Source organism: Oncorhynchus clarkii, chromosome 21 (assembly GCF_045791955.1).
Source record: "Oncorhynchus clarkii lewisi isolate Uvic-CL-2024 chromosome 21, UVic_Ocla_1.0, whole genome shotgun sequence".
In the NCBI taxonomy this organism is placed as follows: Eukaryota; Metazoa; Chordata; class Actinopteri; order Salmoniformes; family Salmonidae; genus Oncorhynchus; species Oncorhynchus clarkii.
In genome coordinates this window covers 47,185,006-47,191,664 of record NC_092167.1, presented here as the reverse complement: position 1 = coordinate 47,191,664, position 6,659 = coordinate 47,185,006, and positions in this window count along the sequence as shown.

The window sequence follows — 6,659 nt, the reverse complement described above, 5'->3', positions numbered from 1 at the left end:
ATGCCATGTTTTATTTGGTCGTGTGGCTGGGGTGTCATGTGAACATATGACGTGTTGTATTGTTGGGAAACAGGTAGCTACACAAATGAAATATATTGGAATATAAGGTGTGTGTGTCACAGACAGAATTCCAGAGTTACTGTAGATGTATATATCGAATGACTGCTCCACTACTCCCACAGCCACAGCACACAATCCTGAACAACCAACTCTAACTCTAACTCTAACTCTAACCTTAACTCTAACCTTAACTCTAGCTCCAACTCTAACTCTAACCTTAACTCTAGCTCCAACTCTAACTCTAGCTCTAACTCTAACCTTAACTCTAACTCTAACCTTAACTCTAGCTCCAACTCTAACTCTAACCTTAACTCTAGCTCCAACTCTAACTCTAACCTTAACTCTAACTCTAACTCTAACTCTAACCTTAACTCTAGCTCCAACTCTAACTCTAGCTCTAACTCTAACCTTAACTCTAACTCTAACCTTAACTCTAGCTCCAACTCTAACTCTAGCTCTAACTCTAACCTTAACTCTAACTCTAACCTTAACTCTAGCTCCAACTCTAACTCTAACCTTAACTCTAGCTCCAACTCTAACTCTAACCTTAACTCTAGCTCCAACTCTAACTCTAACCTTAACTCTAGCTCCAACTCTAACTCTAACCTTAACTCTAGCTCTAACTCTAGCTCTAACCTTAACTCTAGCTCCAACTCTAACTCTAACCTTAACTCTAGCTCTAACTCTAGCTCTAACCTTAACTCTAGCTCCAACTCTAGCTCCAACTCTAACTCTAACCTTAACTCTAGCTCCAACTCTAACTCTAACCTTAACTCTAGCTCTAACTCTAGCTCTAACCTTAACTCTAGCTCCAACTCTAGCTCCAACTCTAACTCTAACCTTAACTCTAGCTCCAACTCTAGCTCCAACTCTAACTCTAACCTTAACTCTAGCTCCAACTCTAACTCTAACCTTAACTCTAGCTCTAACTCTAGCTCTAACTCTAACTCTAACCTTAACTCTAGCTCTAACTCTAACTCTAACCTTAACTCTAGCTCTAACTCTAGCTCTAACCTTAACTCTAGCTCTAACTCTAACTCTAACCTTAACTCTAGCTCTAACTCTAACTCTAACCTTAACTCTAGCTCTAACTCTAGCTCTAACTCTAACTCTAACCTTAACTCTAACTCTAACTCTAACCTTAACTCTAGCTCTAACTCTAACTCTAACCTTAACTCTAGCTCTAACTCTAGCTCTAACCTTAACTCTAGCTCTAACTCTAACTCTAACCTTAACTCTAGCTCTAACTCTAACTCTAACCTTAACTCTAGCTCTAACTCTAACTCTAACCTTAACTCTAGCTCTAACTCTAGCTCTAACCTTAACTCTAGCTCTAACTCTAGCTCCAACTCTAGCTCCAACTCTAACTCCAACTCTAACTCCAGCTCTAACTCTAGCTCTCACTCTAGGTCTCACTCTAGCTCTCACTCTAGCTCTCACTCTAGCTCTAACTCTAGCTCTAACTCTAGCTCTAACTCTAACCTTAACTCTAGCTCTAACTCTAGCTCTAACTCTAGCTCTAACTCTAGCTCTAACTCTAGCTCTAACCTTAACTCTAGCTCTAACTGTAACTCTAACCTTAACTCTAGCTCTAACTCTAACTCTAGCTCTAACTCTAATTCTAACCTTAACTCTAACTCTAACTCTAACTCTAATTCTAACCTTAACTCTAGCTCTAATTATAACCTTAACTCTAGCTCTAACTGTAACTCTAACCTTAACTCTAGCTCTAACTGTAACTCTAACCTTAACTCTAGCTCTAACTGTAACTCTAACCTTAACTCAAGCTCTAATTCTAACCTTAACTGTAGCTCTAACTGTAGCTCTAACCTTAACTCTAGCTCTAACTATAACTCTAACCTTAACTCTAACTCTAATTCTAACTTTAACTCTAGCTCTAACTCTAACCTTAACTCTAGCTCTAACTGTAACTCTAACCTTAACTCTAGCTCTAACTCTAGCTCTAACCTTAACTCTAGCTCTAATTCTAACCTTAACTCTAGCTCTAATTCTAACCTTAACTCTAACTCTAATTCTAACCTTAACTCTAGCTCTAATTCTAACCTTAACTCTATCTCTAACTGTAACTCTAACCTTAACTCTAGCTCTAACTCTAGCTCTAACTGTAACTCTAACCTTAACTCTAGCTCTAACTCTAGCTCTAACTGTAACTCTAACCTTAACTCTAGCTCTAACTGTAACTCTAACCTTAACTCTAGCTCTAACTGTAACCTTAACTCTAGCTCTAACTGTAACTCTAACCTTAACTCTAGCTCTAACTCTAGCTCTAGCTCTAGCTCTAACTCTAACTCTAGCTCTAGCTCTAACTAACTCTAACTCTAGCTCTAACTCTAGCTCTATCTCTAACTCTAATTCTAACCTTAACTCTAACTCTAATTCTAACCTTAACTCTAGCTCTAATTCTAACCTTAACTCTAGCTCTAACTGTAACTCTAACCTGCTTGAACCACGCACACCATTTCTTTCTACAGTGTGAGAGCCAATGTCATCGAGCATTATTTTGGGATATGATGGTAGGAGACCTGTTTTTATTGGCAACCCCGAGGGCACTGTGGTCAAAAAGATAGGGCAGAGAAGCGTTCCATGTCAAGAAGCTGGTCGTTAAAACTGTATTCCGTCTGAAAGTATTTGATGTGCGTGTCTGAAAATAGATCGGCTTGAAATAGATTTTGAAGGAAAGGAAATGACTGCATATGACCTGCCTTAACAGTATCAACATGTGTACCCTTTGTGTGGGTATTTAAACCTCTGACCAGGCTTTGGACTGGAAAGCCCTGTCATTACGACCCATGGGGAGAAACACGCTGCTTTGTGATCATCATCATCATCGTCATCACCATTGTGTTTGGAGTGTGTTCGAGTTCTGTTTTTAAGGGGGTAGATCAGTTTTAATATTGCAGATAGATTGTGGGTTCCATCAATGTAATTGTTTGCATCATTTCCAATCCCCCTCGTAGGTAATTTCTTCCTACTTTATTATTGTCTCCTAACCTTACCACCCCTCCCCTAATTGGAGTAAACTAATGAACAACAATACTTAGGCTTCTACTTCCAGTTTATTCATACTATATACATTTTAAAGACAGCATATTTTACACTAGTTATCTTTTTGTGTGTGTTTGTGTGTGGGCACCTTAAATGGGGAGGACCGCCTCGTGGTAACGGCTGGAGTGGTATGGTATCACATACATTAAAACATATGGTTTCCAGGCATTTGATGCCATTTCATTTCCTCCTTTCCAGACATTATTATGAGCCGTCCTCCCTTCACCATCCTTGTGTGTGTGTGTGTGTTTGTGCGTGGGAGTGTTTGTGTGTTCACGTCAATAAGAGCAGAACCACAACGCAGGCATTCCTTGGTCTTTTTTTAGGCTGTGGTGGCCACTGGGCAGAAACCACGTTGAATGTAGAATACGAAGAGACTGTGGTTAGTATACAAACAGCAGCCTCCACAAACTGATCTTACTCAGACTCTGGACAGACTCTTCAGCGAGTTCAACTCCTCACTCCATCTACAGGTCAAATATGCATGTGTGGAGAAATACACTCAAAGGTATCTATCAAGGCACGAGGCGAAACCCAGATGCAGATGTTTGGAGTCTTACAATGTTAAATAATCCAAAGGGGTCGGCTAGAGAATGGTCGTGGACAGGCAAAACAGTCAAACCCAGATCAGAGTCCAGGAGGTACAGAGTGTCAGACAGGCTCGTGGTCAAGGCAGGCAGAATGGTCAGGCAGGCGGGTACAGAGTGGCAGACAGGCTCGTGGTCAAGGCAGGCAGAATGGTCAGGCAGGCGGGTACAGAGTGGCAGGCAGGCTGGAGGTCAAGGCAGGCAGAATGGTCAGGCAGGTGGGCACAGAGTCCAGAAACAGGCAAGGATCAAAACCGTGAGGACTAGAAAAAGGAGAATAGCAAAAGGATTACGGGGAAATACACGCTGGTTGACTTGACTAAACATATAAGACAAACTGGCACAGAGAGACAGGAAACACAGGGATAAATACACTGGGGATAACAAGCGACACCTGGAGGGGGAGGAGACAATCACAGGAACAGGTGAAACAGATCAGGGCGTGACAGTATCATGTCTTTTCCCAGTACTCATAATATTCTACAGTAAATGTAGGAAAAGCATTCTTCACGTCATCTCTATTTTCTTTCTATATCCTTCAGTCTCAAACAACCCAAACTTACAACCCGTGAATTGAGGACATGGCTGTTGTAAGACAATCTCATTTAGTTGAATACAGTACTGTACAGTGACATCACACAATGCATTTCATATATTTGTCAGAGCACATTTTGGCCACTGTAAATACAGTACTTAAAGAGTACATACATTAAACTATGATTTAATTTTTTTAATATTCATTTCGATATTAGCAGTTAGACGTAAACTCTAGTACACAGTAATATAAATTCATTAAGTAATATATTTTTATGATTTATTGATTAATTAAATCTCATGCTCAGCTTCAATATTTATACAATACAAAAAGACGGCCTACAGGGAGGAGGTGAGGGCCCTCAGAGTGTGGTGTCAGGAAAATAACCTCACACTCAATGTCAACAAAAACAAAGGAGATGATCGTCGACTTCAGGAAACAGCAGAGGGAGCAGCCCCCTATCCACATTGACGGGACAGTAGTGGAGAGGGTGGTAAGTTTGAAGTTCCTCTGCGTACACATCACAGACAAACTGAAATGGTCCACCCACACAGACAGCGTGGTGAAGAAGGCGCAGCAGCGCCTCTTCAACCTCAGGAGGCTGAAGAAATTTGGCTTGTCACCAAAAACACTCACAAAATTTTACAGATTAACAATTGAGAGCATCCTGTCGGGCTGTATCACCGCCTGGTACGGCCCATAACCGTAAGGCTCTCCAGAGGGTAGTGAGGTCTGCACGACGCATCACCAGGGGCAAACTACTTGCCCTCCAGGACACCTACACCAACAGATGTCACAGGAAGGCCAGCCAAAAAGATCATCAGGGACAACAACCACCGAGCCACTGCCTGTTCACCCCGCTATCATCCAGAAGGCGAGGTCAGTACAGGTGCATCAAAGCAGGGACCGAGAGACTGAAAAACAGCTTCTATCTCAAGGCCATCAGACTGTTAAACAGCCACCACTAACATTGAGTGGCTGCTGCCATGCCCTACATTACTCATCTCATATGTATATACTGTACTCTATGCCATGTACTGCATCTTGCCTATGCCGTTAGGCCATCACTCATTCATATATTTTTTATGTACATATTCTGATTCATTCCTTTACACTTGTGTGTTTTAAGGTAGTTGTTGTGAAATTGTTAGGTTAGATTACTTGTTGGTTATTACTGCATTGTCGGAACTAGAAGCACAAGCATTTCGCTACACTCACATTAGCTGATTAATTAATCTGCTAACCATGTGTATGTGACAAATACAATTTGATTTGATCTCTTTGTCCTGCCTGTGACATTTTGTCACAAAAATTCCTATCAACCATTGTTGATTGACAACACAGTATTAATTTCTACACATCTTTATACAAACCTGATCTCCACAATAAAAAGCATCTAGACATAGACATCTAGACTAACATTTAGTTTTCAACCGCGGAGATTTGTACAAACCTTGTCTGTCTCTCTGACATTTGCAACATTGTTTCAATATTCAAATTCGATGCTCCAGCTGTCCAATAGTAATGAACGTGTTGGGATGAGACAGACAGATAGGCAGCTTTTCTCAGCCAGTCAAAATCATGAATCAGCTAGCATCATTTTATAGATATATACCAAGACAAGTCAATTGAAAAAAGGTCAAACGAAACTAAGTGTAGCTAGTTTGCGGTCAGAAGACTCGATGCTGTAATCGCTGCCAAGGTGCTTCAACAAAGTAGAGTAAAGGGTTTAACTACTTATGTAAACGTGATATTTTTCCATTTTTTGTAAATTTGCCAGAATGTCTAAAAACCTGATTTTGCTTTGTCAATATGTGGTATTGTATGTAGATTGATGAGGGGGGGAAAAAACAATTTAACACATTTTAGAATAAGGCTGTAATGTAACAAAATGTGGAAAAAGTCAAGGGGTCTGAATACTTTCCGAATGCACGGTATATCTTGTGGAAGGATGAAGTAGTATGAATAAAATCATCAAAATATTTTTTGTGAAAATGTCAATCATTATCTGAATATGTTGGTAACGCATTGTATAAAAGTGATAATGCCCTCAAAGCCGGAGTTTGGAGGATATATTGGCAGTTTGCTGACCCTCAACGCTGTGCCAATATATCCTCCAAACACTGGCTTCGAGGGCATTCTCATTTAAATATTACACAGCTGTTTTTTAATAGGAATGTGTCAAGTGTTCCACGTGGATGCTATGTCTTACGTTAAGTCATTGTTACGTGAAACAACACGTGGACACAGGTAGCTAATCTATGGGACAGAGTTATCAAACCCCAGAAAAAAAGTCTGGCTAGACAGGCTCAGTGAATGTGTATGGGGTGAATGGGTTTGAGGAGACACTATAGTGCGACAGCAGGCCAGATAAACCCCTACACTGGGGGGGGGGGGGGGGGGGTGGGAAC